The sequence below is a fragment of the Colobus angolensis genome, unplaced genomic scaffold, assembly GCF_000951035.1.
Source record: "Colobus angolensis palliatus isolate OR3802 unplaced genomic scaffold, Cang.pa_1.0 Scaffold398, whole genome shotgun sequence".
Classification (NCBI taxonomy): Eukaryota; Metazoa; Chordata; class Mammalia; order Primates; family Cercopithecidae; genus Colobus; species Colobus angolensis.
The window spans coordinates 2,243,732-2,270,345 of record NW_012117354.1 but is presented as its reverse complement, the minus strand read 5'-3'; the positions used below and the strand labels follow the sequence as shown (position 1 = coordinate 2,270,345).

The window sequence follows — 26,614 nt, the reverse complement described above, 5'->3', positions numbered from 1 at the left end:
TTAATTTCAGACAAATGAATGACAGACACTTCCAGGAAACTCAGAGAACAGCAAGCAGGATAAGCACAAAACAAACGAACAAACTATGCAGAAACATATTATATTCAAACTGCAAAAAATCAAAGATTAAAAAATATCTTAGAAGAATCCAGTGGAAAAAATGATCTTATCTACAGAAAAGTAAATATAAGAATTACATCTGATTTCTCAGAAACCATGTAAGCAGGAAGTGAATAAAGTGAAATCTTTAATGTTGAGAAGAGAAACCTACCAACCTAAAATTCTGTACCCTGAGAAACTGGCTTTTAAAGTGGAAGGGGAAATAAGGTTTCCTCAGGGAAAAATGGAATTTGTTGCCAGTATACATGCCATTCAAGAAATGTTAAAAGTTCTTCAGAGAGAACCAAAATAATACAAGTCAGAAACTAGTCTATATTAAAAAAGAAGAGCAATGGAGAAAAAATAATGAAGGTTAAAAAAAGTTTCTATTTTCTTATTTTTAATGAATCACAGTTTGTTAAAAATAATAATAACAATATATTTGATGATGTATGCTTATGTATAAACAAAGTTAATGACAACAATGTTGCAAAGATATGAGAGAGAGAAATTAAAATATTTTGTTAACATAAGGTACTTGCACTACCCATGAAGCAGTACAGTGTTATTTGAAAATGGACTTAGTTTCACTGTAAAAGTGTATTGCAAACTCTAGGGCAATCACTAAGAAAAGAAACAAACCAAAAAGAAGTATGATTGCTATGCCAAGAACAGAGAAACAGAATCACATAAAATACTCAGTTAAAATTGCAGAATGACAAATAAAATGAAGACAAAAACAGGAACAAAAGAACAAGGGCAACAAATAGAGAATAGAAAAAAATATGGTAGCTATTATCTAAATATCTTAATAACCACTTTATACACCAAGGATCTAAATAAACCAATTGAAAGACAGATTGTGAGAGTGGATCATAAACTAAGACCCAACAATATGCTGTTTACAAGAAACCAACATTAAATATAAGGACATCAATAAATTAAAAGTAAAGGGATAGATAACAGCATATGATACACTAATCAAAAGAAAGTAGAAGTAGTTATATTAATTTCAGGCTGAGCAGTCTTTAGAACAAGAAGAGTTATTAGAGATAAAGAAAGGCATTGCATAGTGAAAAAGGGGACAGTACTCTAAGTAGTCATAACAATTCTTAATATGCACACATATAACAACAAAAAGTGAGAACTGCATGGAGAAGTAAGTTAATTCACTGTTACAGTTGAAGACTTTTCATCCCTCTATCAGAAATGGACTGATCCAGCAGGAAATTAGTGAGGATGGATTTGAATACAGCAGAACCATTAATCAACTGGATACGATTGACATCTATCAACGACTTTATGCAACAACAGTAGATTACACATTCTTCTCAAGCTCACATGGAATATTCAGTGAGACAGATCATATTTTGCACCGTGAAACATATATAAACAAATTTACAAAATAGAAATAATACAATGTTGGCTCCCACTTCAGAAAGAAATTAAACTTGAAATAAATGACAGAAAGATAGCTGGACAACCTCAAAATACATCGAGATTAAATAACACCCTTCCAAATAACATGTGAGTCAGAGAAGAAATATATCAAGATAAATCTTAAAATATTTTGAAGTGCTTCACTTAATCAAAATTTACAGGATGCAGCAAAAGCAGAGTTAACAGGGAATTTCATAGTACTGAATAAAACGATATGGGAAAGAAAGATCTAAAATCAATCATCTAAATTTCTACCCTAGAAAATTAGAAAAAGGAAAGCAAATTGAATCCAAAGTAAGCAAAAGAAAAGAAATAATAAAATTAGAGCAGGAATCAATGAAATTGAAAACAGAAATTTAATTGAGAAAAATCAACAGAATAAAAATCTGATTTTTAAAAAAATAATAAAATTAATAAGCTTCTAGCCAAGAGAGAAGATACAGAAGACTAATATCAGAAATGAAAGAGTGAACTTAACTAAGGAACTCATAGGCATAAGAGGATAATAAACGAATATTATAAACAACTTTATGTCTACAAATTGATTAACTTAGATAAAATAGATCAATTTTTGAATGACAAAATCTGATAAAACTTAAGAAAAATAGACAATATGAATGGGCCTATATTATTGAGAAATTGAATCAATAATTAATACCCATCCAAAACACAAAACACCAGACCCAAATGGATTTACTGATGAATTCTACCAAATATTTCAGTAAGAAATTATTCCAATTCTCTAGAATTTTTTTCAGAAGATACTAGCAGAGAAATATTTCCCAACTAACACTGTGAGGTCAACATTACCCTAATACCAAAACCAGAGAAACACATTCAAAAATTATAAATTAATATCTCATGTAAACATAAAGCACAAATCTTCATAATATTGGCAAATTAAATTTAAAAATATATAATTGGAATTATACACTATTACCAGCTGGTATTTATACAAACTCTGACAAGTTGATTCAACATTTGAAAATCAATTAATGTAATCCATCATGTGAACATGCTAAAAAAGAAAAATCACATAATCATATCAATAGATACAGAAAAGTTATTTGACATAATTCACCACCCATTCATAGTAATAAAAAAAAACAAAGCGATACTTCCTCAACTTAATAAAACGTACCTACAGAAAACCTACAGGTAACATCATATTTAATGGCAAGATAATTGAAGTTTTTTCACTAAGATCAGCAAGAAGGCAAAAATGCTCCCTCTCTCTACTGCTTTTTAACGCTGAATGGAAGACATGGTTAATTCAATAGGACAAGGAAAGGAAATAACAGGTATACAGATTAGAAGGGAAGACATATTAAAATACTTCAAGTTCAACAATGTGATAATGAACAATCTGATTAATGTATGGGCAAAAGACCTGAGAAGTTACGTCACTAAAGAGGATATACGGAAGGCAAATAAGTATACGAAAAGATGTTCAACATATTATATCATTAGAAAAAACAATGGGAGACCACTGTAGATTTATTTAGAAAATTAAAATTAAAAAAAATGAGAACACTAGATGTTGAATAGAATATGGAGCAACAGGAACTCTCATTTATTGACAGGAATGCAGAATGGTACAGTCACTTTGTAAACCAGTTTGTCAGTTTCTTTGAAAAGTAAACATACCCTTACCATATAATCCAGCTCTCATGCTCTTTGATATTTACTCAAAGGAGTTGAAAATGTCAGCCTACACAACACCTGCACATGAATGGTTATAGAATCTTTATCTATAATTGCCAAAACTTAGACATAACCAAGAAGTCGTTTTGTCATTGAATGAATAAATTAACAGTGGTATATCCAGATAATAAAATGTTATTCAGTGTCAAAACAAAGGAGTGATCAAGACATGAAAAGATATAGAGGAAATTAAAATGCACATTACTAATTTTTTTAAAAATCTGTAAAGTCTATATACCATATGATTCCAACTATATGACATTCTGGAAAAGGTAAGCTAGGGAGACAGCAAAGCGATCAGTAGTTAGCAGAGGGTAGGAGAGAAAGGGATAAACAGGTGGAGCACAGAGGATCTTTAAGGCTGTGCATTCTGTGTGATACTACAATAATGGGTACATGCCATTATATATTTGTCAAAACCCATAAAATGTGCAACACCAAGAGTGAATTCTAATATAGCTACAGAGTTTGGTGATAATGATGCATCAGTGTAGGTTCATTGATTGTAACAAATGGACTACTATGGTGAGGGATATTGATAATGCAGGAGGTTATAGATGTGAAGGGAGAGAGAGTATATGAAAACTTGTACTCCACTTAATTTTGCAGTGAACTTAAAATTGCTCTAAAAATAAAGTTTAATTTTTATACAGGTATCCTAATAAAGTTTTGGGGAACTCCTAAGGCTTGTGATGTACTACATTGTACTCAAGTGACGGTTAATTTGTCTTAGCTCTAGAATTGTTCATTAGCCTGTATGTTTAGGTAATGTGCTTTTCTGTATTTGTTATATGTTCTAATATTTAAATGGATAGTGACTGTATAAATAGGAATTAAAGCAAGAAAATACTTAGGAAAATTTAGAGAATGAAAAAAGGATCAAGAAGATTAAGTATTTTATTTATATATATATATTTAACTTGTTAAGTTTAAGGGTATATGTGCAAGCTACAGGTTTGTTACATAGGTAAACTTGTGTCACGTGGATTTGCTGTACTGATTACTTCATCACCCAGGTATTAGGTCTAGTACCTATTATTTATTTTCCCTGACTCTCTCCCTTCTCCCACAATGCACCTCCCTGATAGGCCCCAGTGTGTATTGTTCTCCTCTATATGTCCATGTGTCCTAATCATTTAACTCCAACTTATAAGTGATCACATGCAGTGTTTGTTTTTCTGTTCCTGTATTAGTTTGCTAAGGATGATGGCCTCCAGTTCCACCCATGTCCCTGCAAAGGACATGATCTCATTCATTTTTATGGCTGCATAGTATTCCATGGTATAAATGTACCACAATTTCTTTATCCAATCTATCATTGATGGACATTTAGGTTGATTCCATGTCTTTGCTGTTGTGGATAGTGTTGCAATGAACATATGCATGTATCTTTGTAACAGAATTATTTTTATTCCTTTGGGTACATACCCAGTAATGAGATTGCTGGGTTGAATGGTATTTTTGTGTTTAGGTCTTTGAGGACTCACCACACTGTCTTCCACAATAGTTGAACTAATCTACACTCTCACCAACAGTGTGAAGCATTCTCTTCCCTCCACAAACCCACTAGCGTGTTTTTTGTTGTTGTTGTTTGTTTGTTTTAGTTTTTAATAGTAACCAAAATAGCATGGTACTGGTACAAAAACAGACACACAGACCAATGGAACAGGATAAAGAACCCAGATATAAAACCACACACCTACAACTCTCTGATTTTTGAAGAACATGACAAAAACAAGCAATGGGGAAAGGATTTTCTATTCAATAAACGGCGCTGAGATAACTGGCTAGCCATATGCAGAAGATTAAAACTGGACCCCTTCCTTACACCACATACAAAGATTAACTCAAGATGCATTAAATACTTAAATATAAAACCCAAAACCATAAAATCCCTGGAAGACAACTTAGGCAATACCATTCAGGACATAGGCATGGGTAAATATTTCATTTGCAATTGTAACAAAAGCAAAAATTACTAAAAGCAGTTGCAGCAAAAGCAAAAATTGACAAATGGGACCTAATTAATTAATGAGCTTCTGCACAGCAAAAGAAACCATCAATAGAGTAAACAGACTACAGCAAGGAACAAAATGTTTGCAAACTATGCATCCAACAAAGGTCTAATAGCCCACATTTATAAGGAAGTTAAACAAATTTACAAGAAAAAACAACCCCATAAAAAAGTGGGCAAAGGACACGAACAGACACTTTTCAAAAGAAGACATATGTGCAGCAAAGAATCACATGAAAAAAAAAGCTCAACGTCTTTAATCATTATTTTATTTTTTGAGACAGAGTCTTTCTCTGTTGCCCAGGCTAGAGCACAACAGTACAATCTCACCTCACTGCAACCTTTGCCACTGCAACCTTTGAACCTGAGCTCAACTGATCCTCCTATCTCAGCCTCCTAAGTAGCTAGAAGTACAGTCAGGTGCCATCATGCCCAGCTAATGTTTGTATTTTATGTGTGTGTCTGTGTGTGTGCGTGTGTGTGTGTGTGTGTGTGTGTGGAGATGGGGTTTCATCAAGTATCCCAGGTTGGTCTTGAACTACTGAGCTCAAGCAGTTCACCCACCTCAGGCTCCCAAAGTGCTGGGATTACAGACATGAGCCACAGCACCCAGCCTAAGTCATTTTAAAAGCATTCATGATTTATTTGTTAAACTTATGTGTGCATAAATAAATGTTTTTCCTTATTGTTATTCTTTAAAATATATATTGTGCATATTCTTTAAAATATATGTATATATTTATAATCAAATAGTAAATATAAAGTATTCAAATATTTTAAAAATGAGGAGTGTTGTCAGAAAGATTATAAAATAGAACTTTCCAGTGCTCATCCCCTCACAGAAACACCAGTCTGACAATTATCCACACACAAAACTACCTTCACAAAAACTATGGAATCCAGGTGAGATATTACAGAACCTGCATGGAGCACAGAAATAAGAAAAGATACATTGAAGAGAGTAGGGAGGTCAGTTATACATTGCTCTTTTCACCCCTCCCACAAACCCAGGCAGCAAAGTACAGAGAAAGATACTCTCTGCATAGGGAAAGGAACTGAACCATCACATCAGGCCCACCAGAATGATTCTCAGCATTGGACTGTCCCCTGACACTCCAGGCTTGCTCTAGTGCCAGGACAGATCCATAGCTCCAGGAACAAGGCCGACCCCTGCACCTCCAGCTCCAGGCCAGCCACAATGCCACACCAGTTCCTGTGAACTCTGATCCCAGGTTGGTCACTCTGGTCACTCTGAACCCAGGACCCAGGCTGTCCCTGTGGACTAATGCTCCAAGCTTGTCCTCATGATCTCAGGCACCAAGGCACCAAGACTGCCACCATGGACATAGGATGCTTGCCCCAAGAGACCCCAGCATCAGGCCCAGCTCTAGGGACTCAGTACCAGTCTCATCCCTAGGGAATCAGATGCCAAAGCTGTCCAATTGCCAAGTCCCAGTGTACCCAGGCCCAAAGTTCACCCTTGGTCCAGGTTGACCTCTGTGGACCCTGGATTCAGGGTCACTTTTGCAGACACAGGATCCAAGCCTGCCCCATAGGACCCAGGCACCAGGGCTAGTCCTTGTGGACCCAGGACCCAGTTTGTACTTGTGGACCCAGGCTCCAGGCCTCCCCTCATAGTCTTAGGCACCAGGACGGCCTCCATGGACCCAGGTTCTAGGCTTGCCCCAGTAGACCCCAGCATTAGACTCATTCCCAGTGACTCAGTACAAGGTTCAACCCCATGGAGTCAGATGCCACACTTGTCCCACTGTAAGACTGGTACCACTGTACTCAGGCCCAAGGTACATCCCAGTTCCAGGTTGACCTCCATAGACCCAGGATTCAGGATCACTTTTGCAGACACAGGCTCCAATCCTGCCCCACGTAGGCATCAGGCATTGTTCTATGGACCCAGGTATCAGGCTTGTCTACTTGTGTACTCAAGGCCCCAGGCAAGCCTGGCCAAGGATTCCAGTGGAAACTCCCACCCACACCCCACAAACTCTACCAGACAGCCAACCCAGAATGACTGGATAGGTTGACTTACTGGGGAAGGTTTTTCCCAGCTGAAACCAGTTTGTAATGACTGAGAGAGGTACTTACTTCCTCAAGACACCAATGCAAAACCACAAGGATCACAAATAATCAGGAAAACATGACACCACAAAAGGAATAGATTAAACATCAGTAACCAGTCCCATAGAAATGCATATCTACAGTATGCCTGTTAAAAATTCAAAACAATTATTTTAAAGAAGTTCAGTGAGCTTTAAGAAAACATAAGCAGACAACTAAATAAAATTCAGCAAAGCAATACATCAATGAAATAAAAAGTTCATCAATAAGTTAGAAACCATGGAAAAAATCAAACAGAAATTCTGGTGCTGTAGAACGTAATTACTAAACTGGAAAATCCCATGAAGAACTTCAACAGCAGACATGATTAAGCAGAAAGGAAAATCTGCAGGTGACTTAAAATTACCCAGTCAGAGGAATAAAAACAAAACAGGAATGCAAAAGAATAATGACAGCCTATAGGTCTCAGAACACATAGGAGTCCAAGATGAGAAGAGAATGAGAAAGAGGCAGAAATCTTATTTAAAGAGACAGAAAGTTTCCCAAATCTAGAAAAAAAAAGTAAACATCCAGACCATGAAGCCCTTAACTAGCTTAAATAGAAAGACATCTTACTGAGACTCTTTGTAATCAAATTTTCAAAAGTGAAAGTCAAAGAATTTTGAAAGCAACAAAAAAACAAAAGCAATCTGTTGCATACCAGGGAATGTTCATAAGACTATCAATGGATTTCTCAGCAGAAACCTTCCAAGCCAAGAAAGAATGAGACAATGTATTCAAAGGGCTGTGATAAGAAAACTGCCAACCAAGAATATTGTATTTGGCAAAGTTGTTCATTGGAGATAAAAATGAATGAGAAAAAAAATTCTCCAGATAAACAAAAGCCATGGAAATTAATCACCACTATACCTGCATTATAAGAGGCACTAAATGGAGTTCTTCAAGTTTAAAAAGATAAAGATGTTAACTAACAACATGAAAACATATTATAGTGTAAAATTTAGTACTAGGTTGATGCAAAAGTAGTTGTGGTTTTGCCATTAAAATAATGGCAAATATAAAACAGAAATACAGTCAAATTAAGAATATTCTTATAATGGTGGTAAATAAATTACTTTTGCCTCTGGAATAAAAGTTAAAAGACAAAAGAATTAAAAATAACTATAACTTTAATACATTTTTAATGGGTACACTGTATATAAGAGATGTAAGTTTTGATATTAATAACTTAAAATATGGGGAAAGGAGAAGTTAACGTGCAGTTTTGGTATGTAGCCAAAGTTAATTCATTATCAGTCTGAAATACACTGCTTTAGTGATAAGATGTCTTATGTACACCTCATGGTAACCACTAGAAAAATATGTAATATTATATGTAAAAGGTAAAGAAAAAGGAATCAAAGCATATCACTCAAAAACATCATCACATCACAAAGAAAGACACATGAAACAAAGGAACTACAAGCAGAAAACAATAAGCAAAACTGCAGTATTCAGTTTTTACCTTTCAGTAATTACTTAAAATGTAAATGGATTAAATTCACTAATCATAGAGACTATAGACAGTTTGAATGAATGAAAAAATAAGATCCAACTCTAATCACTTCACCTTTAGGAATACACATAGTTTAAAATGAAAGGATGGAAAAAGATATTCCAAGCAAAAGTGAGCAGGACAGAATACACTTATATCAGATAAAATAGTATTTAAGTGAAAAACTGACACAAACCAAAGGTTATTATGTATTAACAAAAGGATCAATTTATCAAGAGGATATACTAATTATAAATGTGTTTGCACTCAACATTGTTACCCTGAAATATTTTAAATAGAAATTTAAATTTAGTTTATATTTTAAATATAAAAGAAAATATTAATAGAACTTCTTATGGGGGGGAAAATGGCTATATGATAATGGTAAGAAACTTTCTTACCCCACTTTCAACAATTGATGGGTCATCCAGACAGAAAATCAAAAGAAAACAGTGGACCTGAAGAACACTATAGACCAGATGGATCTAACAAATAAATAGAGAACATTCCATCAACGTGCAGCAGAGTAAAAACATTATTTTCAAATGTTCATAAAACATTCTTCAGGATAGATTACATGTTAGGCCACAGAATAAATCTTAATAAATTTGAGAAGACCAAAATCATATCAATCAAACTATAATCATGTGAATCTAGAAATCAAAAATAGGAAAATCAATAAATATGTGAAAATTAAATAACACACTTATAGACAACTAAAGGACCATAAAAGAAACCAAAGGAGAAATTTTAGAAATCTTGAAATAGTAAAAAATAAAGATACAACACATAATAATAAAATTTATGGGAGATAGCAAAAGCACCTCTACTAGGGAAGCCTATAGTGATAAACACTATAATTTTCTTTAAAAATTATAATTTTAAAAAAATTATAGTGTTTATAATTTTAAAAAAATTATAGTGTTTATAATTTTTTAAAAATTATAGTGTTTATAACTTTTTAAAAATTATAGTGTTTATAATTTTTAAAAATTATGTTTATATTTTTTTAAAAATCTCAAAATACACCTTGTCTGAACAGAACAATAATAAAAATGTGATTGAAGCAGTAATCAAAAATTGCTCAACAAAGAAAAATCCAAAACTAGATGATGAGCTCAAGGTCAATTTTACAGAACATCTAAAGAATTATCGCCAGTCCTTCTCAAAATCTGCGAGGAATTGAAGAGCAGGGAACAGTTCCAAATTCATTTTTCAAGGCCTGTGTTACCCTGGTACCAATGCTGAGCAAGAACACTAAAAGGAAAGAAAATTACAGGGTGATATTTCTAATGAGCCTACATGCAAAAATCCTCAACAAAATACTAGAAAACCAAATTCAGCAGCACATTAAAAGCATCACACACAATGATCAAGCGGGATTTATCTGTGAGATACAAGAATGGTTTAACAAGCACAAACCAACGAAGAAGATCATCCGCATTAAGAGAATGAAAGATAAAAATGATATTATCATCTCAGTCCATGCAGAAAAAGCATTTTGCAGAAATTTAATGTCCTATTATAGTGAAAATTCTCAACCAATTAGGTATAGAAGGATATACCGTAACATAATAAAGCCCATATACAACAAGCCCACAGCTAATATCATACTCAGGAATAAAAAGTTGATTTTTTGCTAAGATCAGAAACAAGAGTGCCTACTCCCACCCTACAACTTCTATTTAGCATAGTACTGGAAGTTCTAGCCACAGCAATTAGGCAAGATAAAATAAAAGGCATCCAAATCAGTAAGGAAGAATTAAATTACCATTGTTTGCAGAAAACATGATCTTATATATAGAAAACTCCATAAACTCTACCAAAACACTGTTGGAACTACTAAATGAATTTAGTAAAGTTGCTGGACACAAAATCAACACACAAAAATCTGTAGCTATTCTACAGCAATTCTGTACACTGAAAAGGAAATATCTGAAAAAGACAACAAGAATAAAATTTCATTTACAGTAGCATTAAAAATTAATTTACAGTAGCATTAAAAAATAAATATTGAGCAGTAAACTTAATCATGGGGTAAAAGATCAATACACTGAAAACTATAAACACTGATGAAAGAAATTGAAGAAGACACAAATAAATGAAAAGATATCCCATGTTCATTGACGAAAGTGATCAGTGTTAAAATATCTTCACTACCCAAGGTGATTTACAATTCAATACATTCTCTATTAAAATTCCAATGACATTTTTTACAGAATTTTTTTTAAAATCCTAGAATTTGCATGAAACTATAAAATACCCAAAGCAATCATGAGCAAAAAGAGAAAAGCTGGAAGCATCATACTACCTGACTTCAAAATATGCTACAAAATTATAGCAACCAAAACAGCATGATACTGGCATAAAAACAGATTTATAGACTCAGGGAACAGAACACAGAGCTCAGAAATAATTCCACACATTACGGTCAATTGCTATTTGACAAAGGTGTTAAGAAGACACAAAGAGTAAAGGACAGTCTCTTCAATAAATGACACTGAGAAAACTGTATATCCATATGCAGAAGAATGAAACGGAACCCTTATCTCATACCATATATAAAAATCAATTCAAATGTATTAATACTTTAGATATAACTTAATTGTAATGACTTAAATGTAATTAAAGATCTGAAATTGTAACACTTCTGGAAGAAAACTTAAGGAAAAATTTATTGACATTAGTTTGGGCAATGATTTTTTGGATATTGTCTCAAAAGCGCAGACAACAAGAGTAAAAGTAAACATATGGGATTGCATCAAACTAAAAAGCTTCTACACAGCCAAGGAAACAATTTACAGAGTCAACAGACAATCTAAGGAATGGGAGAAAATATTTGCTATCCATATGTCCTATAAGGGGTTGATCCAAAATATCTAAGGAACACATACAACTCAATAGCAAGGAAACAAATGATCCAATTTAAAATGGACAAAGGACCTGAATAGACATTTCTCCAAAGAAGACATACAAATGGCCACAGGAATATGAAAGAGAAATGCTCCACATCACTAACTTTCAAGGAAATGCAAGTTAAAATCACATGAGGAATAATCTCACACTTATTAGAATATCTATTATTAGTAACAGAAAATGTAAGTGCTGATAAGAATGTGGAGAAAACGGACAGTTGTGTGCCAACTTGTACACTGTTTGTGAGGATGTAAATTAGGACAGCTATTATGGAAAACAATATGGAGGTTCCTCAAAATATTAAAAATAGAAATATTATGTGATTCAGCAATCCTACATCTGGGTATATACTCAAAGAAAATGAGGTCAGTAAATTGAAGAGATATCTGCACTCCTATATTAATTGCAGCATTATTCAGAATAGTCAAGACATGAAATCACCCTGATCATTCAACAAAGATAAACAGATAAAGAAAATTACACATAAATGTATATATATAATATAGAACCACAAAATATCTGAAATACCCAAACAATTACAAGCAAAAAGACACACACATATGCATACACACACACATACACACACACACACACACACAATGGAATATTATTTAGCCTTTAAAAAAGAAGACAATGCTGTCATTTGTGATGACATAGATAGATCTGGAGGACATTAAGCTATGTGACATAAATCATGCACAAAAAGACAAATATTGCATGGTCTCACTTCTATGAGGAATATAAAAAAATGCAAACTCATTGAAACAAACACAAGAATGATGAGTTTCCAGAGGGAAGAAGGTGGGAAGAATGAGAACATACTGGAAAAATAGTACAAATTTTTGATTATGGAGGATGAATAAGTTCTAAAGATCTAATGTAGAGCATAGTGGCTTTAGTTAATAATACTGTATTTTATACTCAAAATTTGCTGAGTCTAGATCTTAAATTTTCTCACTGGAAAAAAAACTAGGTGAGGTGATGGATATGTTCATCACCTTGATTACAGAAATCATTTCACAATGTGTACACATTTCAAAACATCATGTTGTACACTGTAAATATATACATTTCATTTGTTATTTGTTCTTTAATAAGGTTGGAAAAAATAAAAAGAGTTAATAGTGAAAAAAAGCAGAATTTATGCAAAAATTTTAAGAAGTTTTGTTATAAAGAAGAGTCAACAAATGGGAATGTAAAGTGGAAATGGATAAATACACACATTGAGTTTAAAACAAAAAGACAAGAAGTGTTGAGTATATTTGTGTTGTTGAGATTAATCTTCTGAAGACGGGCATTAATGATTGAGGAAAAATAAAATGAAATTGCAAAGGAAGTCCCTGTCCAACTGAGAATAACAGGGAACAAAAGACAAAAGTAATTGTACACCATTAGAAAGTTGTCTTTCTAATGACAGAACACTGCTTCATTTTCTTACAGGTAATTTCCTGAGAGTGAGGAGGAATTGATGGCGGGGGCAGGGTGGCTTTCAGAAATAATGAGAGGTTGTGAAATTTTTGTCTCAGGAAACATTTATTGATGGGATTGTTCAACAGTCTTCGCTGGCAAATGAAAAACCAGTTACAGTAGTTCTGTAATTTGCCAGTGATCCTCCAGGACATCAACACTTAAACTAACAGTATGTAAAATCTTGCCAAGACTGAATATTATTAATACTCGTTATCTATGCCGATGTGATATGTGAATTTTTTAAACTTCTTTATATTCTATATTTATTTTATTATTAGGTAAAGTGAGAATGTTTTCTTGTGTTCGTTTATTGTTATATTGATTAGAAAAGAGTAAGGCTAGAAGAAAGGACACTTAGAAGATTGTTGGCATAGCGCAGGTTGAGCATCCTTAATCTGAAAATCTGAAATGCAAAATGACACAAAATCTGAAACTTTTTGAGTGTAGACATGACATTCAAACGTCATGCTCAAAATAAATGCTCTTTGGACCATACTGGATTTCGGATTTTTGGATTAGGGATGCTCAACATGTATAAATGAATATAATGGTGGCCTGAATACACTAAATGTTAGTGTGTTATGTGTGTTTATCACACACACACACACAGACTAATATATATTATATAACATTAGACTCAAAATAAAGCACATTGAGTCTAGAAGAAAAACAGCTGCTTGTCCTCCATGAAGCTTAAAGGGTGACATTATTTTGATGAATTTAACCACACTTTTCTCAGTCTGGATCCCAAGCTTATGGGTTTACTGAAACCAGGTTTTGTCAGCAATCGAAGAAGAATATATTTCCCAGTGGGGAGCCTCATGTGAACAAAGCCAATAAAATTAAATTTACATATATTTTTCATCTTCAAAATAGTGAGAATAAAATGAGTTATATTTACCAATATATCTGGAACCAGATGCTGAATACATGATAGCTTATTGTTACATATAAAATCAAAATGTTAATAGATTAATTACCACTGAGAAATAGAACTATCAGGTTGAGTGTTATTTTTGCATAATCAGGGCAAATTACATTTACACACATACAAGGAAAGACAATTTTCTTTGTAAGCTTGATTTAAAAAGTGGATTGCAGAGAAAGTAAAGGCAAAAATAGTTTACAAAACCTTTAAAAGTGTGATTGTAAAGGAAAGAAAAGATAAAAATTGTGGCTGAAACACAAAGTCTAGTTAAAGAATGTTTGAAAGTTTAGTATTTTGTTTTATTAAGGTAGTGTTATGGGTTGGACTGTGTCCCCAACCAAAAGTATACATGTATTATGAAGTCCTAACCCCCAGTACTTTGCAATGTGACTTTTTATTTAGAATTAGGGTATTGCAGATGTTACTAGTTAAGATGAGGTCATGCTGGAGTAGGGTTGGCCTCTCATCCAATATGACTAGTATCTTCATAAGCACATGCCCATGTGAAAACAGAGACACAGAGGGAACACCACAGGACATCAAAAGCAGAGAAGGGAATTAAGTGTCTGCAAGCCAGGAAACACCAAAGATTACCAGGAAACCACCAGAAGCTACGAAGAGGTAGCCCAGAGTTGTGAGATGGTAAGTTTTTGCCCTTTAACCATCCTGTGTGTGATACTTTGTTACAGGAGTCCTAGAAAATTAACATTGATCAGGAGATTCAAGAAGCTTTAAATGTTGTTGAGAAACAGTTACCAGGAAGGGAGACAATGAAGATAGAGAGAGAGGGACAACTGATGGAGTCTGTTTCTGGAAGAGAAGACAGGAAATGCTACCTAAGAGAATGGCCCTAGAAGGAAAGTCACTTCTTGAATTTTACTGAGAGGAAAAAAGGATGGTGAGGTAATTCTTACCTATAATTCTCATTTTCTCTAAAACTTATGAGGTAAAATCATCATCTGATGACGAACAAGTACCTGGTTTCATAGAAGATCTGGAAGAATAGAAAAGATTGAAATAACTTCTGTAGAGAGTAAGAGAGGAAACTGAGCACCTACAAGATTGGCAGTCTCAAGTAGAACATTAATAAATGAATACATTTGCAGTTCTGTTTGATATATAGAAAATTAAACTGGTATTTTTACTTTTCTTATCTGCCCTACTTTGAAAGACTAATTTAATAATAATCATTATAGATTTATAATTTGAAACAAATAATAGTTTTTCATATGCTTTGTTGCCCCCTCATATCATCTGAGAAAATCATTCATTTGTTTCATGGCCTGTATTCATGTTGTTGGTGTCTTAGATTTGCTTACCTAATAAGAAATGTGTAATCACTGAATTAAAGCTTGTGGAAGCTACATAACCAGGAAAAGTGGAACTCCCATTAGATCTATAAATTTACCTAGCCCTTGAGTTTATTTCAATATGTGCAGTCATTTATTAAGTAAAATGACATACTAACATTTGGCAGTTTGAAATGTGTAATCAATGGGTCCCATGACAGTATCAATCAAATAATTCAGGGACAGAATTGTTCATTAGCATATTTAAGAGTTTATTACTATAGATAAAACTAATCTAGTTAACACAAATATGTAGTAATAAACCAATATAGAGTTTAAGAAGATGCTTATGATTTCTCGAGACATAGGTGGAAGATGTGTAAGATTATATTTGGTTTCCATCCCTGATCCACAGATGTAAATAATACTGAATTAGCTACAGGTCTGGGAAATATTAATAGAATCTTTACTCATGAGGAGATAAAGAAAAGCTTGGCATAATGGTATGAACATTTAAAAATAAAAATTTTAAGCACTAAAACCAATCATATATTTATGAATAATAAGTCATTCTAGACTAAGCCCACATTATTTTGATGTGGTAACTAGTCCATTGTTTGGAAGTGTTATATTTTTATATATATGTATATATGTGTGTATGTACATACATAAATTTATGTATATGTATTTGATTTATATTTATGTTACAAAATGAAGACACAGTGAATTTGATTAGTTATTAAAATAATGAACGAATATAGCACTGTATTGATACTAATTGTATAGAATGATGTTCAAAAGAGAACCAAAATCTTTACATTAAGCCTTATCTATCTTTGTAGAGGCCAACTCCTCCTTCAGATTTGTTCCTCTTCTCAGTAGCAGAGCTGTGTGGCATGGAACTCAAGGGCATAAGCTCTGCAACTATTCAGCCATATTTGCAATTCCACTCTCCTGGTCGCTAACTATGTGACCTTGGAAAATTATTTATTTCTCATGTCTACAATTTCCTTATCTGTAAAATGGAAAAATATTATTTTGTAGCATTATCGTAAGAATTAAATGAGTTATTGCATTAAGAATATTTGGAATCTCAGCATTTTAAGAGGCCAAGGTGCAAAGATAGTTTGAGGTCAAGAATTCAAGACCAGCCAGGGCAACATAGTGAGACCATGTTTCCACAAAAAGTTTAACAATTAGTTGTACATGATGGTGGATGGGATAGCTGCTCTGACATGGGAGGATCACTGGAGCCCACGAGTTCCAGTTTACAGCAAGCTATGATAGCACCATTGCACTCCAGCATTGGCAATAAGAGTGAGACTCTCTTAAAAAAAAAAAAAAAAAAAAGTATTTGGAGGCCAGGCCTGGTGGCTCACGCCTGTAATCCCAGCACTTTGGGAGGCCAAGGCAGGTGGATCGTGAGGTCAAGAGATTGAGATCATCCTGGCTGACATGGTGAAACCCCATCTCTACTAAAAATACAAAAATTAGCTGGGCGTGGTGGTGTTTGGCTGCAGTCCCGGCTACTCAGGAGGCTGAGGCAGGAGAATCGCTTGAACCTGGAGGCAGAGGTTGCAGTGAGTGAGATCACGCCACTGCATGCCAACCTGGTGACAGAGCGAGATTCCGTCTCAAAAAAAAAATTATTTGGAGCTTGAGCCTGACACAAATTGAGAACTAAATAATATTAAATATTGTAATAAGCACTTATTATGTTCTCTATCTTGGCTAATAACATTGTCATCAATTTGCATAAGCTGGAAATCTGGGCATCAGCTTTAAATCCCACCTTTTCATCACATATGTGTCATAAATAATTTGTAGACCATATGCCTGGTTCAATCTTTAATATTTAAGCTTTAATTTATGTCTTCAGTTTCTCACTTGGACAGTTAGGTCTGTCTCATAAGCCTCTCTGATCTCAGCTGCTCACACTCAGATTTGTTTTCCACATCATTTACTATACAATATTTCTGATATCCAAATCTAATCATGCTACTTCTTTTCTTGTAAGGCTTAGAAGTTTTCAGGATAAAGTTCAAATGACTCACCATTACACATCGAGTTCTGTATAAAAGATCACAGTTGTCTGAACCTGTTCTGCATATCTACACCTTACTGCTCTGCACTATTTTCTCTCCATCTCCCACTTGGAGTGCCTCTCCCTCCCTTCTCTGCTTAATCATGATGCCCTTTTCTTCTCATCTTGTGTTAGTCATCCTCTCTCTTTCACCTTTTGGCATAATTATTCCTTAATAACAAGAGCACGAATAACAGTAGTTAACATTAATATACAGTTATGTGTCACACAGTATTATAGAGACAGATAATACCTCATTTATGCCTCAAAACAATTCCATAATGTGGGTAATGTTATCATCCTTATCTAACAGATGAGAAAACTGGAACCAAAAAATTAAACATTTGTCCAAGACCACCTGGCTGGTGAGATATGGAGCAGACTTTGAATCCATTCATTATTATTTGAGAGCTAAAGTTCTGAAATACTAAATAATACTGCCATCCCAAATACAGAACCTGTATAGTACTGCGTATCATACTATCATAAAAAATTAACCCCTCTCTCTCTTCCAAAGTACATTGTCTTCTTCATATTGGAATCTCTAGTGTCTGATTCAGTAGTGTGAATACAGACTGCATAATCATTGATAAAAGAACAAATAAACGGATAAATGAACAAGCTCAAATAAAATAAATAGCCAGTTTATAGTGGATTACCTTTCCCACCCTGTGGAAATCACGTTTATTCAACCTCATTACGGGAAAAAAATAGGAAAATTTTGTTAGGTCATTTTGGATAAAAGTCAAGTTCTAAGAATCTATTGTAACAACTGAGAACATACATAAAGATATAGTCACAAGGACTTTCTATGTATTTTCTTTATAAACACAATAATTTTGAGAAAAATATGATCATATGAGTTATTCAAATATACAAAATAAATCACTGTAGTTAAAAATTGTGATTCAAAGAAATTTAATAACATGGGAAGACATTTAAAAATTAAGTGAAAAGAGAACACTAAAACAGATATATTTAGTATGTTTTCATTCTGTGAGTATATGTGAAAGACAAAACTCTGAAATGCTACTATTGTTGTATAATAAGACTGAGGATGATTTGCATTTATTTTACTCATCCATATTTTTGAAGTTTTTAGTATTATTACTTTTGTTTTTCGAAACCCTATATTAATGTAAACTATACACAGAGCTAAAATTTTAAAGTTCTGTTCTATTTAGTTTACTCTGAGTGTTAAGACAAAATTAATGCAAACAGAAAGTTTAATGGGTCTTGAGGAGGGATAGTTAAAAATTTTCTTCAAAATACAACAACAATTGCTGATATATTTCACATACACACACATAAAATTTCTACTACTGCTGCTGAAATTTCTTTAGATTGGCTGCCTATACCCAGCCTCATTTATTCAAACTCAGAACTTTCTTCTACTTATCTAGAATTGCTTCAGGATTATCTAAAATCTTTAAAACAAAACTGGACTTCTATTATTAATTCATATTCTTAAGGGATCATTAACTGATGTTACATCACACAAATTTAACATAACAATGGAAAAATTTCACAAAGTTATATAAAAGTTGTATGCTGTGGGAAGCTAATAAATTTTTTTTTTGCATCTGTTCTTATTTTGATTAATCTTTCCTTTGCACATCATTACTTTTCCACAGACTGAATGAATTTGGACTTTGAAGTCAGAAAAATTAAAAATAAAGATAAGAAATTATTCTTACTGGCTAATCAGTCTACATGATAAAATATAGAGACATGTTGATTTATAAAACACTATTTATTTCATCCATAATAAAAGACTCAGAATACTCTAAATAAAACAAAAATTCAACCCTTAAAGGGCTTCAAAAGTGAAGACTACTAAATTTTAAAATCTCAATGAAGAGTTTTTAAAATGTAGACTAGAACGAAGAGGTAGATTAGATCTGGGGGAAATCAGGTATCCCATAACACATGTTTGCAGTTAAAACTTTTCTGGATTAAATAAATAAATTATATCAAATTTTGCAATAAAATGACAATGATTGACACAATAATATACTCAATTTATAATTAAATAGTATATTCAAAACATTCATATGATTCAGTTTTTTAAATGCGTGTGTGTGTGTGTCGGCAGTGGCTTTTGGAAGGATATGCAGAGATGCATATATAGTTATCAGGCCATCTTGAACAATGAAATTATTGGTGATTTTATTTTCTCCTCTATATTAATCTACTTTTAAACTAGTTTTATTATAATTAAAGTTATTTTTTATTTAAATTAGTCTAATTACTAGTTTTATACTGGAATCTTAGAACCACTAGTTCTCCCCTTTACAAACCATAAAGATAATTCCTTAAGCAAACAGGTTCAGCAAAGCATTTAGAGTCAGTAATATTTTCCTATTATTAAATATCTACTTAAAAGAGGCATTATACCTACAAGTATCATCAAGTATTTATCTCTCTTATTTAGAGAGGACTTGAAAGAGCATGTGTTATTTAAGATAACTTTGGTAAAACAGTTAATGCTGTAGACAAAGAAATGAAACAGGGCATAAATATTATAAATGAAAAGATAAATACCATTATTGCAAATATAATTCTCTATCTAAAAACCACACAAAAATAAACTGAAAAACTCTTGAAACTAGAGTACAGTTCAGTAGCTGGCTAGTTAAAAATATAACAATAATAGCTTTTAAAATAACCATTAAGAAACAAATACTTGAGACAAATCTCATTGGAAAATATTTTATTTTATTCTGCTCTATTTTTTTGAGACAGGGTCTCATTCTGTTGCACAGGCTAGAGTCCACAGGCTAGAGCATGATCACTGCTCACTGTAGCCTCAACCTCTCAAGGCTCAATGGATCTTCCTGCATCAGCCTCCCAAATAGCTGGCACTACAAGTGCGTGCCACCATGCCAGGTTAATTTTTGTATTCTTCTTAGAGATGGCATTTCACCATGTTGCCCAGGCTGGTCTTGAACTCCTGAGTTCACAGGATCCACCTGCCTCAGCCTTCCAAAGTGCTGGAATTACAGGTGAGAGCCACCTTTCCGAGCTGGCAAGTATTTTAAATGGGTTCACGCAATTCTTACTTCGATAACTCATAATTTGCCTTCCTATCTGCTACAAAGATTTAAAATCTAATGCAAAATCTTATGCTCCTTATTACAGGATATCAGTGATATAAGTATTTGATCTGGATTCTAAAAATCATATGCACATATGCAAAATTTAGATGCAAAGTGAATGCTGTGAGATGCTCTCTATGTGAGAGGACTTCACATGTTCTGGAAAGCATGGAAATAGAGGCATTTGGTTCTTCTGGAGCAACTAGGCTAGCTATATGGTATCCAGTTCCCCCACCATCATTGGTGTGGAGCAAAAGGTTCTGATGACAGAAATATTTCTATCATGTGATTGGGCAGTTTTACTGGCTGCATTGTTCCTGTTGGGGTAGCATCAGAACCTGGTATTCTAGAATCTCTCACTGAATCTGTGAGCTATCTGGTATCTTAAAATAAATTTATTTTCACTTACAATAGCAAGATCTGACCTTATTCCTGGCAACCAAATTATTGGACAAATTCAATGGAGCATTATTAAATGGATAGATGATAGGTAAATAGATTATCTAAAAAGACATATATATGCATAAATATTAACATTGAGTGTATTCTGGATCATAATATTTGGGGTAATATTAACCTTGCTTATTTAAAGAAAAGCTTTTCATTATACTAATAATGTATGCTAATATATATTTGCTACTAATATGTATATGTATACACTAATATGTATTTGCTGAAAAGAAGCTATGCAATATAAAGTGGACATAAGTCCACCCAGAGGTTTTCTTTGGTATGCCATAATTAAACACAAAATAGTACCTAAAGTAGAATCATTTCTGTGGCTGAGCTAGCTATCTGTTCACCAGACAGATAACACACAAGCAGATAAACAGATACTGGTTGCCTCTTCTTGGGAACACAGCTAGACTACAGTTAGCCTCCCTTGCAATTGAGTGTAGACACATGGCTGTTTTAATGAAGGTACTGTAAAGAGAAGTCATGCGTATAACTTCCAAAAGTGGCTCAAACAAACCTCCTATGAGCAACCTCTATGCTCTCCATTCCCCACTCTGGCTGATGGTTATGCCCCTGGTAACTTTGGAATCCACATATTGAAGATGGCAAAGTAGCCATCAGTCTGCCCTGGATGTCTGCAAAGAGAAAATGCAGCTATCAACCCAAATAACAGCCAGGACAATTAACTGAGAAAGAAATAGGCCAGGCATGGTGGCTCACTCCTGTAATCTCAGCATTTCAGGAGGCCAAGGCAGGAGAATCATTTGAGTTCAGGAGTTTGAGACCAGCCTGGGCAAGATGGCAAAACCCTGTCTCTACAAAAAACACAAAAAATTAGCCATGCAAGAGAGCAGGAGCCTGTGGTTCCAGCTACTAGGGAGGCTGAAGTAGGAGGATCTCTTGAGCCTGGGAGACAGAGGTCACAGTGAGCCAAGATTGTGCAACTGCACTCCAGCCTGAGCAACAGAGTTAGACGCTGTGCCAAAAAAAAAAAAAAAGAAAGAAAGAAAGAAAAGAAATAAATCAGGCCTTTTTTTTTTTGACACTGGAAGTTTGGGGTCTATTGTGTCAGCATACTCAACATTAATACAGTCTCCATCTTTAATTATCTACCTTCTCCTCTGGCCTTCATCCCTTCAAATTAAGAATTCTGTGGTGTCATTCTGTGCTTTTTATTTGCTTTCTCCAAAATCTGCCTGCTTTTAGTAGCTGGAGACTTCTTAAAAGAAGTCTCATCTGTAATAATACAGAAATTGTTCAAAATTTATAATGTTGTCCCTTTCCCAAAGATTCAATGTTGATAAATTGCTTTTTATTTTCTTATTTTTATGTGGACATTCCTATCATGTAGCACAAAAACACTGAGTGACTGTTCTTACATTGACATATGTTACTAACATTTTGATTTGGAATGATTTATTAGTTTTATTTTATTAGTATTCTTCAATTCTTCTGTAACAAACAGAAATTACTTATGCAATGTTTAATAAGAAAATTCTACAAAGCTTTATTAAAGATATTAAAGTTAAAATAGATATTTAGCTTAGTGTTCATTTAAAACTTTGAATTCAATTAAATTCAAGTTCAGGTATTGACAAAAAAAAAAGTTTGTTATTCCCAAACTGGCTTTCATTTCTCAATAAAATTGTGTGTACAGGCCTGTCATATTTACAAACATAGGCAAGAGAGTATGCATTCAGAGGATGTTCTCCTTTTTTAATTTTCTTTTTTTCCTTCTTTTTTTTTTGTTTTTTGAGATAGGGCCTTGCTCTGTCACCCAGGCTGGAGTATAGTGGCATGATTATAGCTCACTATAACCTTGAACTCCTGGTCTGAAGTAATCCTCTCACCTCAGACTCCTGAGTAGCTGAGACATATACCACCACACCAGGCTATTTTTTTTTTTTTTTTTTTAAGAAATAGGGTCTCATTATGTTGCCCAAGTATGTCTTAAACTCCTGGCCTCAAGCAATCCTCCTGCCTCAGCCTCCCAAATTGTTGGGATTATAAACATGAGCCACCATGTCCTGCTCCTTTATAATTTTCACCTTTAATTCTCTAATATATTCCAAAATCAGGAATTAAAAAGCTGCATCTTTTTGCGGGAAGTCAGGGACCCCGAATGGAGGGACTGGCTGGAGCCACAGCAGAGGAAACATAAATTATGAAGATTTCATGGACCTTTTTATCACTTCCCCAATAATACTCTTATAATTTCTTATGCCTGTCTTACTTTAATCTCTTAATCCTGTTATCTTTGTAAGCTGAGGATGTGCATCACCTCAGGTCCACTATGATGATTGCGTTAACTGTACAAATTGATTGTAAAACGTGTGTTTGAACAATATGAAATCAATGCACCTTGAAAAAGAACAGAATAACAGCAATTTTCAGGGAACAAGGGAAGACAACCATAAGGTCTGACTGCCTGTGGCAGAATAGAATCATATTTTTCTTCTTGCAGAGAGCTTATAAACAGATGTGCAAGTAGGACAGATATCACTAAATTCTTTTCCTAGCAAGGAATATAATATTAAGACCCTAGGAAAAGAATTGCATTACCGGGGGGGAATCTATAAATGGCCACTCTGGGAGTCTGTCCTATGCGGTTGAGATAAGGACTGAGCTACAGCCTGGTCTCCTGCAGTACCCTCAGGCTTACTAAGATTGGGAAACCCCAGCCCTGGTAAATTTGAGGTCAGACCTGTTCTCTGCTTCTGAACCCTGTTTTCTGTTAAGATGTTTATCAAGACAATACATGCACTGCTGAACATAGACCCTTATCAGGAGTTCTGATTTTGTCCTTGCCCTCTTTCCTCAGAAGCATGTGATCTTTGCTCTGCTCTTTGCCTCTTAAAGCATGTGACTTACTCCCTGTTTGTACATCCCCTCCCCTTTTGAAATCCTTAATAAAAACTTGCTGGTTTTACAGCTCAAGTGGGCATCACAGACCTACCGATATGTGATATCACCCCTAGCAGCCCAGCTGTAAAATTCCTCTCTTTGTACTCTTTCTCTTTATTTCTCAGACCAGCTGACACTTCGGGAAAATAGAAAGAACCTACATTGAAATATTGGAGGTGGGTTTCACCAATAGCATCTTACTTCAAAATCTCCTATACATGACTATGAAGCATTCTGGCCCATAAGGGCCACATTCCCAACTATGATTTTCAATAGTCCCTAGATCATTCAAGGTCCATTTCTACTGTTGACCACTCTGTGAACCTTACAGGATTCCTCAAACAGATGTACTCATATCTCCATTTATATATTTCATTTGACATTTGTATATGATACTTTCCAGACGAGGTCTTTTATCCAAGAGATCTTAATATCTTCTGTGCCTTTCCATAAACTGAAAGCTTCTTGAGATCTGGAACTGTGTCTCATTTGTCTTTAAATTCTCTATATATCTTAGCATTGCAGAATACAGATAAATGAGGTTTACCATATTCTGTTGAATTAAATTAAGCAAATATCTAAGTTTAGTCAATGTTTCTGCTTCTAATCTGCCACTAAATCCCCGTTTCCACAACAATCCTAGGTGATAGGAGCTCTTCCTTCCAAGGATAAGGTGTGGATGCTGGTGGCAAGATGTACTGGAGTCCGGGATGGAATAAATAGGAAGAAAGTTGTTTCTGAAATCACCAATGAGAATATCCTTAGGAAAAAGAAAAATTGAACAGCAGCGCAGCAAAACCTGAATCCTATCCTCTTGCTTTTCTCCCCTGAGATATGAGATTCATCACCCACTCCACCACTTTCTCCACTAACTGCCTGTCTGTGAGGTCCTTCCAGTTGCTCACCAGTAGCCTGGCTATCTTTTATGCAAGCATTATGGGCTCTAACTCCTGGATCTTTTCTTTCAGCTCCACCAGCTTCTGGGTCGGCTGGGTATCTGGTAGAAATAGCAGGGCATACAGAGTAAGAACGAGGCCATGCCAGGCCTGAATAACTGCTTAGCCTCCTACCTGGACAGAATGAGTGGCCTGGAGACTGAGAATCGGAGGCTAGAAACCAAAATCTGGGAACATCTAGAGAAGAAGGGGCCCCAGGTCAGAGACTGGGGACATTATGTTAAGACCATAGAGGACTTGAGGGCTCAGACCTTTGCAAATTCTGTGGACAATGCCCACATTGTTCGGCAGATTGACAATGCCTATCTTGCTGCTGGTGATTTTAGAGTCGAGAATGAGACAGAGCTGGCCATACACCCATCTGTGGAGAGCCACATTTGTGGGCTCAGGAAGGTCACTGATGACACCAATGTCACTCAGCTGCAGCTGAAGACAGATCTCGGCTCTCAAGGAGGAGTTCCTCTTCATGAAGAAGAACCACAAGGAGGAAAAAAAAGACTTACAAGTCCAGTTTCCCAGTTCTGGTTTAACCATAGAGGTAGATGTCCCTAAATCTCAGGACCCCAGCAAGATCCTGGCAGATCAGTGTAATGAGCTGGCTCAGAAGAACCTAGAGGAACTGGAAAATACTGGTTCCAGCAGATTGAGGAGAGCACCACAGTCATCACCATGCAGTCGCCAAAATCAGAAATGCTAAGATGATGCTCATGGAGCTGAGAGGTACAGTCCAGTCCTTGGAGATCAACCTGGACTCTAGGAGAAATCTTAAGGCCAGCTTGGAGAACAGTTGAGGGAGATGGAGGCCCTCTATGCCATGCAGATGGAGCAGCTCAACGGGGTTCTGCTGCACCTGGAGTCAGAGCTGGCACAGACTCTGGCAGAAGGATGGCACCAGGCCCGGATGTATGAGGAGGCCCTGCTGAGCATCAAGGTCAAACTGCCAGCTGAGCTGGCCACCTTACTGCTGCCTGCTGGAAGATGGGAGGGACTTCAATCCCAGTGATGCCCTGGATAGCAGCAACCCCATGCAAGCCATCCGAAAGACAGCCACCTGCAGGATAGTGGATGACAAAGTAGCATCTGACACCAGTGACACTAAAGTTCTGAGGTTTTGAGGCAGCAGAAGCAAGGTGCCCTTTGAGTAACAGGAGACCAATAAAAAGTTCAGAGGTCCAAACAGAAATCAAACAGCAGTTCTGGTCACCCAATATCAGTTTTTAGATTTAGCTCTATATCAACTAACAGGATTGATAGGGAACCTAACTAATTTTTCAAACATTCTATCACTGGGAAATACATTCCATGCTTTAAACACCTCACCAAAACTGTCTTTGGAATAAAATATATTCTTTGTTTTTAAACTTATTATAGTAAAAACAACTGGCAACTTCACACAATCCACTATCAATCCTAGAAGTGCATTCTTTGTGCAGAAGTTATCTCAGTTTTGTTGATACACTGAACTATACAGAATGATAGATCTTTTTGTAATTTTATGATCTATCTTGAGTAGAAAATTCTGTGGTCTTGTCAGGTATTAGAGTTATGATATGCCACAAATATTTGTCTTATAACAGAAAGCTCAAACTTAGGGAGGAGGTATATAACTGTTCTGGTCCTATTTCATCTCACTGAGTTAGCATGTTT

At 34.9% G+C, this 26,614-nt stretch overlaps 1 pseudogene; it reads left to right on the top strand.

Moving 5' to 3' along the window:
- Positions 1-26,082, top strand: part of LOC105521133 — a 124,584-nt pseudogene extending 98,502 nt beyond the window's left edge.
- The last annotated feature ends 532 nt before the right edge of the window (positions 26,083-26,614 follow it).